This window comes from Macaca fascicularis, chromosome 13, assembly GCF_037993035.2.
Source record: "Macaca fascicularis isolate 582-1 chromosome 13, T2T-MFA8v1.1".
Lineage (NCBI taxonomy): Eukaryota > Metazoa > Chordata > Mammalia > Primates > Cercopithecidae > Macaca > Macaca fascicularis.
In genome coordinates this window covers 18,769,772-18,781,661 of record NC_088387.1, presented here as the reverse complement: position 1 = coordinate 18,781,661, position 11,890 = coordinate 18,769,772, and the positions used below count along the sequence as shown (strand labels likewise).

The window sequence follows — 11,890 nt, the reverse complement described above, 5'->3', positions numbered from 1 at the left end:
GGTATTTTTTTTTAAATCAGCTTTTCGTTATCTCTATTCACAAGTCATTATGATATTACCATTTATCAGTTTAATGTAACACATATGATAAAAAGTATCATATTAACAATGAGAACATTATTGGCTGGGCACAGTGGCTCATGCCTGTAATCCCAGCACTTTGGGAGGCTGAGGCGGGCGGATCACCTGAGGTCAGGAATTCGAGACCAGCCTGACCATCATGGAGAAACCCAGTCTCTACTAAAAATACAAAATTAGCCAGGCGTGGTGGTGCATGCCTGTAATGCCAGCTACTGGGGAGGGTGAGGCAGGAGAATTGCTTGAACCCAGGAGGCGGAGGTTGCGGTGAGCCAAGATCACACCATTGCACTCCAGCCTGGGCAACAAGATTGAAACTCTGTCTCAAAAAAAAAAAAAAATTATTTTATATAACTGATTTGCTGAATATACAGCCTTTTGCAACAATAACTTAGTGGACCCAACTCTACCCTATGAATGGACCAATTTTATGATTCTCCTAAAAAGTTCTGAGTTGGATATAGTTTCTTGTTGCTTCTTTCTGTGATCTGAGACTTAAGAATGAATCCCTGGGAACCAGCAATTGGAACCAGACCTCCCCAGGATCAAAGAGGACAGGAGTGGGAGAAAGGACACGGGACACGACTCCCACCATCTCCAGCACTGCGCCGTATGCTTGACCTCAGAGCATCCAGGCACTCAAAGTCACATGTGCAGCCGTGTCTATATCCTGCATCTCAAGTGCCTGCAACTGTGACAATTAGCAGGATATGGGAGAGAGGAGGCATGTCGTGGAGGAATGAGTCAGTCCCCAAAATTACATGAACATTTCTGAAATTTCAATACCAAGGGTTAACTTCTAAAACACAAGTGTATAAACAGAAGCCATATAGCTAGCCATGAACTGAAATGCATGTACAATACAGTGAAGGAGCTCCTGTGCATACAAAACCACACACATCTCATTCATCTCTCATTTTCACATAATTCGTTGTCTTGCTGGGTACGCAAGTGAGTGGTGGAGAAAGTGGTGCATCTGCAAGGCTGGCTGGGGCGAAGGATTTTAATGCTTCCAAAAGACGTGGACTACAGAACTTTATTCCTCACTGAAGGGGATTCTCCCTTCTAAGCCAAGATGGTCCCATTTAAATCACTTTTTGAATTTCCTTTCAAGCTTTGATTGTGCAAATTCTAGTTTTTTGAGTTATTCCTTGGATTCTTCCTTTTTCTACTGTGTCTTCATGAATAATTCTTGAATCCATGTTTATATCCAGCCCAAGGCTTCTTTCCTGTAGAGGTGTCATTGAGTTGTGAGTTTCAAAGATCTGATCATACTGTTTAAAAACAATAGCCTTGGGAGTCCAGGTGTCAGCTTCTCAGATCCATTTTCACAGTCTGATGGTGTCTGCTAGCAATTATCACTGCCTGATCCAGAAGCAGTCAATTGCACCTCAGCTTGGAGGAAGAAGTGAAGGTACATGCAGTCTGGGAAAAAAAGAAAGAAAGAGAAAGGAAGGAGCAGGTAGGCAGGCAGGAAGGAAGGAAGGAAGGAAGGAGAGAGGTAATAGGTTTGTATGTGCTGGGTTGGATTTGTGTACTGTGTTCCCCAGGCAATTCTAATCCAGACTGCATTCCCCTCAATGTCTCTAAAGCTGTCACCTTTTAAAATGCTTGCTGTAGAATTTTCTTTTTCTTTTTTCTTTTTTTGAGATGGAGTCTCACTCTGTCGCCCAGGCTGGAATGCAGTGGCATGATTTCAACTCCCTGCAACCTCCACCCCGAGGGTTCAAGTGATTCTCCTGCCTCAGCCTCCCGAGTAGCTGGGATTACAGGTACCTGCCACCGCACTCGGCTAAGTTTTCGTATTTTTTTAGTAGAGACAGGGTTTCACCATCTTGGCCAGGCTGGTCCTGAACTTGTGGCCTCGTGATCCACCTGCCCCGGCCTCCCAAAGTGTTAGGATTATAGGCATGAGCCACCGCACCTGGCCCAAAGAATTTTCTTAAATGAATTTTTAAGTTGTTCCATATCAAAAAGGTCAACATCTTCACTTGGTCCTTTACTCATCTGAAAAGCATCCCAAACTTTCTTGTGCTGATGAAATTGAGTATAAACTGTTTCAAAGGGCTGTGTCATAGGAATTTGCATGCTTCTCCTCACACAGCAGAACCAAGTACTGAGCGAGAGAGTCCTTTCTGTGCTGGAAATTTACAGTCTGCAGTTGATTTTTAGACAAAAAATCCAAGGCTTTTAGGATTGTTGTCATTTCTATCATGGGGATTTTCTTTCTCTTTCTTTCTCTTTCTTTCTCTTTCTTTCTCTTTCTTTTCTTCCTTTCTTCCCCTTCCTTCCTTCCTTCCTTCCTTCCTTCTTTCTTTCTTTCTCTTTTTTTCTCTCTTTCTTTCCCTCCCTCCTCCCTCTCTGTCCTTCCTTCCTTCCTTCCTTCCTTCCTTCCTTCCTTCCTTCCTTCCTTCCTTCCTTCCTTCCTTCCTTCCTTTTTTCTTTCCTCCCTTCCCCTCCCCTTCCCTTCCCTCCCATCCCTTCCCCTCCCCTCCCCTCCACTCCCCTCCCCTTCCCTTCCCTTCCCTTCCGTCTTTCACAGGGTCTTGTTCTGTCACTCAGGCTACAGCGCAGTGGTGCGCTCTCAGCTCCCTGCAACCTTGACCTTGCGGACTCAATCGATCCTCTCACCTCAGCCTTCTGAGTAGCTGGGTCTACAGCATGTGCCACCATGCCTGGCTAATTTCATTTTTTTGTAGAGATGGAGTCTCACTATGTTGCCCAGGCTGGCCTTGAACTCCTGGGCTCAAACAATCTTCCTGCCCTGGCCTCCCAAAGTGCTGGGATTACAGGAGTGAGCCATGGCACCCGGCCATGAGGACGTTTGGGATGATCCTCTTAAACTCAGCAACAGTCTCATCCATCTCTCTGTCACGGCCCACATCTTCAGCCACCTCTCTCCTCCTGTGTGCTACCTTTGTCCTATAATAAATTGTTTACTCCTTAAACCTGGTAGAGGGGATTCTGTAGTCTATAACCCCCACCAATGCATTTCTATCTAGCTGTTAGGAAAACCTTGACCGGGCACAGTAGCTCACACCTGTAATCCCAGCACTTTGGGAAGCCGAGGCAGGCAGATCACTTGAGGCCAGGAGTTTGAGACCAGCCTAACCAACATGGTGAAACCTTGTCTCTACTAAAAATACAAAAAAATTTAGTCGGCTGTGGTGGCGTGTGTCTGTAAGCCCAGCTACTTGGTAGGCTGAGGCAGGAGAATTGCTTGAACCTGGGAGGTGGAAGTTGTAGTGAACTGAGATCACATCATTGCACTCCAGCCTGGGTGACAGAGTGAGACTCTGTCTCAAAAAAAAAAAAAAAAGAAAGAAAAGAAGGGAAAGCTCCCAACTAAACACTCAACACCTGCTCGTAACAGGAGACACAGGGGAGGTGGTCCACGGTGGGCAAGTCAGCCGTTTAGCAGCAACATGAAGAAGCCAATTCCTTCCACCTTCTACTCATTGTTCTGTGGCTTCTTCCCCTTTGCAGTCTGGAGCTGCATTCCGTTTCTAGTCTTCCAGCATCACTACTTTTCCCTGTGGTGTTCAACAGGCCGTACAGGGCAGCTCTGATGTTGGCCAAGGATGGAACTGATGTGGTCAGGAGACACAAATCCATTCAGAGGAGGAAGCTTCTCCTTGGAAGCAGAATCTCCCTTTTTATATCCCTGAAAAACAGCCAGGAGAGCAGGAGGCCAAAGGCTTTCTCCTTTTCTGTGGCATGCCAGCGCCCGCTTTGGCTATGAACAGCAGGTCTCTCTCCCTTCACCACTGCGTTTGGATGAGACTCAGAGGCTGCTTTTGCTGTCATCTATTTGGCTTACTCGGTAAGTTTCTGTGATTTGAGGCTTGTCACCACTTGTAAAGTTTTTGCTTGATCGTGTATTGTTTGTCCAGCTTTGGTTAAGGCCGCTTAAAACCCCGACTGTTGGAGACTTTGTGTGCAGGTTTCCCATTTCATCATCATCGTGTTTTGTTGCAAAGTCAGGTTTGCATCTTGGAGAGCTTTCTGGTCCCCCTTCCTGAGTTTTGTGCCCAGTTCTGTCGATGGTTCCATCATAAATCTTGTGGATGGAATCTTCTAGTTGCTTCTGGACTTTTCTGTTCTTTTGCTTTGCCTGCGCAGGGAGAGAGGGAGAAGTCCAACATTAAATGAGCCCTGTTTTTACTCAATGTCTCTTTCTCCCTGACCACTCTATGTCAAATGTAATCATAACTCCTCCTTCCTGACCGGCACTTCTAGTCCTCTTTATCCTATTTTTCCTTTCGCCATAGCACTTGTCACCCTTTCCTATGCCATCTCTGCCTCAAGCTCTGGAATATAAAGTCCTCAATGGGAAATACCTTTATCTCTTTTGTTCACTGAGGTATTCTAATTGCTCAGAATGGTACCTGACACATATTAGGTGCCCAATAAATACTTTGTGAATAAATGAGTGAATAAATACCCAGGATTTTTAACAAAAGCCACCAAAGAAAAACTGCTTAACTTATTCAGGAAGTGGAAATCTTGGGTGGGATTAATTACTTATGAGACCTGAGAGAAGTGCAGGTGATAGTTTGTGTGTGTGTTCATTGTGCATTTTTATTGATATAAGACAGAAGCACTGGGAAGTGCACATGTCATGAGGATGCAGGTCCTTTGCTCGCTTGTTTATTTCAGGGGTGGTTAGGCATTGTCACCCTGGGTGGAGGGGTCAGCGATGAGCCCTCTGAGGCCATCCTGTGACATCCCGGGGGCACCTCCTAGTGTTTGTCATTCCCGACACCCCAGCGCCAGTGTCCCTGGCCTTGGAGACCTCAAGCTCTGCTGGTTTCCCCACCTCCCTAGCTGTCCCTTTCTAGTCTTTTCCCACTTCCTGACCAGACACTGAACGTCCTTGGGGCTGGTCTACTTCATTTCTTGCTATATTCTCTCTCTCGCTCTTTTTTTTTTTTTTTTTACGGAGTCTCCCTCTGTCACGCAGGCTGGAGTGCAGTGGCCTAATCTCGGCTCACTGCAACCTCCGCCTCCTAGGGTCAAGTGAGTCTCCTGGCTCAGCCTCCCAAGTAATTGGGATTACGGGTACGAGCCACCATGCCCACCTAATTTTTGTATTTTTTAGTATAGACGGGGTTTCACCATATTGGCCAGGGTGGTCTTAAACGCCTGACCTCAAGTGATCCTCCCGCCTCAGTCTCCCAAAGTGTTGGGATTATAGACGTGAGCCACCCGTGCCTGACCGCTATATTCTCTTTCGATTCAATGTCATTCTTCCCTGTGCCTCTGCTTACCATGGGGCACTCACTTGCAGAGGATGCCTGATTCCACGCCCTGGCTCCCTCCTTGGTGGTCTCATGCATCTCAAACTCAATATGCCCAACGCTGTGCTCAGACCTTCCAGCTCAAATGCGCCCTGTCTCAGACATGCTGCAACCATCCTCCTGGGAGTTGACACCTCCCCACCGTGTCCCCTCACATCCAGTCTCTCAGCATGTTCCCTTGATCCTAACTTCTAAAGAGTCCTTGAAACTGCTCACTTCTATCTCCCATGTGCCCACCAGACCCAGCCCCCACCACTTTTCGCTGAGGTAACCTCAGTAGAATTTACGCTGGTCTCCCTTCATTCTCTCACGCACACGACAAACCATTCTCTACCCCAAGGCTGGTGTGGTTTTTGAAAAGCTCAGATTTGATTATGTCTTTAATGAGTTCCCATTGCTCTGAGGTCAGTGTGGCATCTTTCATGGAGAAGGTCATGGCCAGCCCCCTTCCCCTTCTCTTCCTATCTTCCGGCCACCATGACCTACTGTCCAGTGGTTATGAGCTGAGTCCCTTATACCCAAGGCTTTTCCAGATGCTTTTTCTCTGCTGGAACACTCTTCTTGCCTTGCATCGCTAGCAAAGATCCGCATGTTCATCAAGAACCTCTTAAATGTGACCTCTCCAGGGAAGCCTCCTCCACTCCCATTGCCCATTGCCCTGGCTCAGTCAGACCTCTCTGTGTCCTCCTTGTTGGTGCTCTCTCCTCTTGTCATTGAATCGCTCCATGTTTAATGTCTGTATCCTCCACTTGACTGTGTGCTCTACAAGGGCAGGGTCTAGGCTGGCTTGGATGTTATGCTGCTGAATCTACAGGGTGAAGCATAGGAGGTGCTCAATAAACTCTGAATAGATTCTGAATAGATGTTTCACTGAGGGTAATACTGAGGAGTGGGGTTGTTCTCAATCCTTACTGTAGACTCCAAATGCCAGTACTGTTGGGCGTTGCTTCCTCTGAAACACTCCTTGAAGCTCTGAGTGTCCTTTGGATGGTTTTACCCAACTCCACTCGTGCCTCCATCCCTTGCTGCCTCTCCAAACACCTGCCTTCCCTGTGACTCAGGCCGTCAGCTGCAGTGACTGGGAGCATGTGCCGCTTGGCTCTCACACTCGCCTCTCACTGTCCTTTCTCTCTCACGGGAGTTTATCATCTACTCTTCTCATTTCCTTGCCTTCGTCTCTGCAGCACCAATAAATGATCAGTTTGACCTGAACTTCAGAAAGAAGCCATTCCTTAATTTTGGCAGAAGCACGATGGAGTAGAAAGTGACCAAGGAGATTGACTTCTGATCACGTCTCTATTGTGGCATGCCTTCATGAGCTCCCATTGTTCTTGGGGTTAAGGCCTTTACTATACGTTACAAGGGGTTGGAATCACTCTGGGGAAATGACCAAAACTCCCTGAGCTTTGTTTCCTCAAGAGGAATGTGAGGGGTTGGATTAGATTCCACCCACAACCATTTCCATCTCTTACATTGCCGGACTTTGTCCCAGAATCGTAGAAGCAAACCTTGTTCAGAGAGGCCATATCCAGCTTTGCAAAATTAAAAAAAAAAAAAAAAAAAAATGGTGAGATGGGCCTCAGTCCTGGTCACATTTCTTTCTTCCCTCCAGATACCTGTGCTTCCTCCCTACCCTGCCTCTCCGGAACATAAACAGCCCCCTGAAGGTTGAGGATGTTCCTTCTCCCCACTCCCAACCTGTCACCCCAACTTCCAGATTTCTTTAAAAGTCAAAGAAAAAGGAAATTTTCAGGAAGGAGATCATGTCTAAGAGCTTTTTATTAGTCTCATCTTCCAATTTCCTGTAGACTCAAGCTTCTTTCTTTCTGTCGTGCGGGGCTTAATATCCAGTGGCTGTTTGACAACAGCACCAGGAAATGGAATTTCCATCCTGATTCTGCCTGGAACCTTGGGCAAACTGCCCAAACCTGCCTCACTCTCCTCCTGAGAGTAGCAATCCCCACCCTACAGCCTTCTGGGGCGAGCAACAGAGGCCTAATATGAAAATGGAACCAGAGACCTCTGAGATGGATGTAAAGTGCTCAATAAATGTATGCAGGTATTGTTTATTAATTTCTGCTGTAGGCAGATTGCAGCCCCCAGGCAAACTCTTGAGTAAAAGGATCCTATAAAAACAAGCCTCCTGCTTCCCTCTCTCTCTCTCTCTTTTTTTTTTTCTTTTTGAGACGAAGTCTCACTCTATTGCCCAGGCTGGAGTGCAGTGGTGCGATCTCGGCTCACTGCAAGCTCCGCCTCCCAAGTTCACGCCATTCTCCTGCCTTAGCCTCCCAAGTAGCTGGGACTACAGGCACGCACCACCACGCCTGGCTAATATTTTTGTATTTTTAGTAGAGACAGCGTTTCACCGTGTTAGCCAGGTTGGTCTCGATCTCGTGACCTCGTGATCTGCCCACCTCGGCCTCCCAAAGTACTGGGATTACAAGCGTGAGCCACCGCGCCCGGCCGCCTCCTGCTTCTCTCTTGAAGCCTGGGTTCTGCTGTGGTGTCTCCCCAGCTCATTGCCAGTGGACTGCACACTGGGCCCCATCTCAGCCAGGCTGGCCACGTGAGGAGGAGTCAGTGTGGCACTGCTTCCTGCCAAACTGAGGCTGCCCTTCGTATAATAAGGAGGTGAGCCTGTCTCAGGGAAGGTTCTTTTCCTAAATTTCAGGGAGGGATTCTAAACAGGATGCCACTGATTTTTAAAAAAATGAACCTATCAAGACATGCATTTTCGTGGGTGTAATCCTGTTTGAAGTGGTCACATTTGGGGTTTTTACGTACTTGCACCTTTCACTGGTGAAACTTCTGTGAATGGGCTTCAGAACATGAATAGCCTCAGTGGTGGCAGAGTCTCATGATTTAAAGTTACCTTATAGTTGAGAAATGGCCCCGCAGCGTAGGTGATGGCGTAGTCCCCACTTGCCATTCTATCTGGAACCTGGAAGGTGGCCAATCCATATTCACTGAAATGAACCAAGAAATGAGACTGTGGCTATAAGGTAGAGGATATTCATTTGCTTGTGAAGCTTCTAAACGAGATCTTCCAAACGGTTACGAGAACACTTGGGTGTCTTTATGATGGTGTGTTTGCTTTGAAAAATAAACACGAAAGAGAACCATTATGTTATAGTTTTCTTTCTAGCGAGTACCCCATCAAGGCATCATATCCCTCTGTGTAGCAGTGGAAAGGCATTTAACCCATTGATTGAACCTCTGTGCCTCAGTTTCCTCATCTCTAAAATAATGATAGAACCTAGCTCATATAACTGTTAAGGAGGACCAAAGGAGGCAAAATGTTGTGACAAAAGTTGCAGAACACAGTGGAGTGTATTTCATTCATTCCCAAGTCTGAACTCACATATAGAATAATGCCACAGTCTATGGCCCTGTGTCCTGAAATGCTCTTCCTCCAGGTCCTTTTGGAGCAAGAGCTCCAAGGGGCTGTTCCCTCAGACAATAGCCTAGGTGATTGGAGCCCTTGGCTAGGGAGAACAGACCTGGAGGTCGGTTCCAGTGTGGGACAGTTGGTCATATTTCCCAGTCACCCTCTGCCAAGCAAAGTGGGTGAGCCAGTGGCTCTGGCCAGTTCACTGGCAGGTGGCAAAGCCTTGTCCAGTCTTTGGCATTGGGTGTGTGATACCATCTGTGGCCAGTAGGTGGCACAAGTTGCCCATCACTGCCGCCAGCTTCACTCCATTGGGTGCTTTCTCAGAAGGGTGAGATCTATTTCTAATCCAGTCCTGGCTTTATGGCAATGCTTAATCACATGGCAGGGAACATGCAATAACTACTGGTATTTCTGTAAACATGCATGCTAGGAAGCAGCTGCCAGTTGGAAATGAGGATGGAGGGAACACTCACTGAGAGGTCTCCCGAGGACAATCTAAAAAAGGAAAACCCTGAGGGTTTTAAAATTGTAGAGCCAGTTAACCTTTGTGACTCATGGAGAGAAACGTTTAGAACCCAGAAGGACAATGAGAATACATCCTGTGGATTGTAACCTGGTCCAAGGTCCACCCTGTCCCCTCCACCTTCCTTCAGCTATGAAGTTGAGGAAGGAGAGACAAGATCACCTTGCAGGGAGCCAGCTTATCCACCTCACGACCCCCAGCAGGGCCAGGCTGCACCTTCTGGGCTGTTTGCTTATTTTTTTACTTTTTTGTCCTGGCAAGTTGCCTGCTTCTTGGGTTTGTCGTTTCCCTGGAGGAACGTTTATTTGAATCTCATTCTACCATTAATAAAATTGGCACCAGATAAATACGAAGCGGATGAAGAGACACATCACGGCAAAACAAAAAGTGGAATGTGGTCAACAATGGGGCAATGAGAATTTTAATACATGTGGACACTTTTTAAATAAAAAATTTTCATTGTAGTAAAATACACATAACATAAAATTTACCATCTTAGCCATTTCTAAGTGTACAGTTCAGTGGTGTCAAATACGTTCACACTGTTGGGCAGCTAATCTCCAGGACTCTTCATCTTGTAAAAAAACAGAAACTCTCTACCCATTATACAATAACTCCCTATTCTTCTCTCCCCCAACCACTGACAGCCACCATTCTACTTCCTGTCTCTATGAATTTGATTACTGTAGTGTCAATGAAAATAATCAAACTCTGTAAGATATTTGAAGAGATTTATTCTGAGCCAAATATGAGTGACCATGGCCCCTGACACAGCCCTCAGGAGATCCTGAGAACATGTGCCCAAGGTGTTTGGGGCGCAGCTTATTTTATACATTTTAGAGAGGCATGAAACATCAATCAAATACATTTAAGAAATACATTGGTTTGGTCCAGAAAGACGGGACAACTCAAAGCTGGGTTGGGTGGGGAGTGGGGCTTCCAGCTTATAGGTAGATTAAACAATTTTCTGGTTTACAATTGGTTGAGTTTATCTAAAGACCTGGGATCAACGGAAAGAAATGTCTGGGTTGAGATAAAGGATTATGGAGACCCGAGTTTTTGTTTTGCAGAGGAAGCCTTCAGGTGGTAGGCTTCAGAGGGAACAGGCTGTAAAATGTTCCTTATCAGACTTAAAGTCTGTATTGACGTCAATGCTGGAGAGGTATCATGAGGCTTGTCTGAACCCTGCTTTCCATCATGGCCTGAAACAGTCTCTCAGGTTAAATATTAAAAGAGCCCTGGCTGAGAAGGAAGCCCTTTCAGATGATTGTGGGGGTATGGGGGGATGGTTAGAATTTTATTTTTTGTTTACACTAGGTACCTCGTATAAGTGGAATCACACTATTTTGTCTTTTAGTGACTGGGATATTTCAGCATAATGTCCACAAAGTTCATCCATGTTGTAGCATGTGTCAGAATTTCCTTCCTGTTTAAGCTGAAAAATATTCTATTGCATGTGTGACAGTTAATTTTACGTATCAACTTGCCTGGGCTAAGAGGTGTCCAGATAGCTGGTACAACATTATCTTTGGGTTTGTCCGTGAGGGCGTTTCCAGAAGAGATGAACATTTGAATCAGTAGGCTGAGTAAAGAAGGCCCGCCTTCGCCACTGGGTGGGCATCAGCCAATCTGTTGAGGGCCCAAGTAGAATTAAAAAAGGCAGAGGAAGGGCGAATCCTCTCTTTCTCTTCTTAGCTGGAGTATCCATCTTCTCCTGCCCTGGGGAGTTGGAGCTCCTGGTTCTCGGGCTTTCTGACTCAGGAACTCATCACCCTTAGCCCTCCAGGTTCCCAGGCCTTCAGCTGGGTAGTGGTCACTCCAGTGGCTCCCCTGGTTCCCAGGCCTTCAGATTCAGCCTGAACGACACCACGGCTTTCCTAGTTTTCCAGCTTGCAGATGGCACAGGGTGGGTCCCTTTGGCCTCCTTAATTGGATGAGCCAATGCCTGCAATAAATCTCCTCTTATGTATCTGTATATATTCTACTGGTTTTGTTTTTCTGGAGAACCCCGGCTAATAGCTAATACCACATTTTGTTTATCCACCCGTTCACCAATGGACACTCCGGCTGCTGCCTTCTGGCCATTGATAATACTGCTGTGAACATGTTGTAAAATGCCTCTTCAAGACCCTGCTTCCAATTCCTTTGGGTATATGCCCAGAAGTTGAATTGCTTGTTCATACAGAAATTATTGTTAATTTTTTGTGTGGAACAGCCATACTGTTTTCCATGGTGGTTGCATCATTTTGCATGCCCATCAGCAGCGCACAAAGGTTCTCGTTTGTCCGCATCCTTGCCAACGTTTGTTATTTTCTGTTTTTCTTTTTTCTTGATGGTAGCCATCCTAATGAGTGTGAGATGGTGTGTGGACACTTTACGTTTGCTCTTTCTAGGACTTCTTCTGGAGCGGGCAAGGCTCCCTGATCCCTTCCTATGAAAGTGGTGTTACTGTAAAGATGGCATTTTCCTGCTGGTCACGGTGGCATGCACCTGGAATCCCAGCTACTCGGGAGACTGAGGCGGAAGGATTGCTTGAGTTGAGGAGTTCGAGGCTGCAGTGCACTATGATTGCTCCTGGAAACAGTCACTGCACTGGAG

At 46.5% G+C, this 11,890-nt stretch overlaps 1 pseudogene; it reads right to left on the bottom strand.

Moving 5' to 3' along the window:
• Positions 1-928: 928 nt before the first annotated feature.
• On the bottom strand, positions 929-3,159 carry LOC102125629 (centromere protein N-like; annotated as a pseudogene).
• Positions 3,160-11,890: the final 8,731 nt, after the last annotated feature.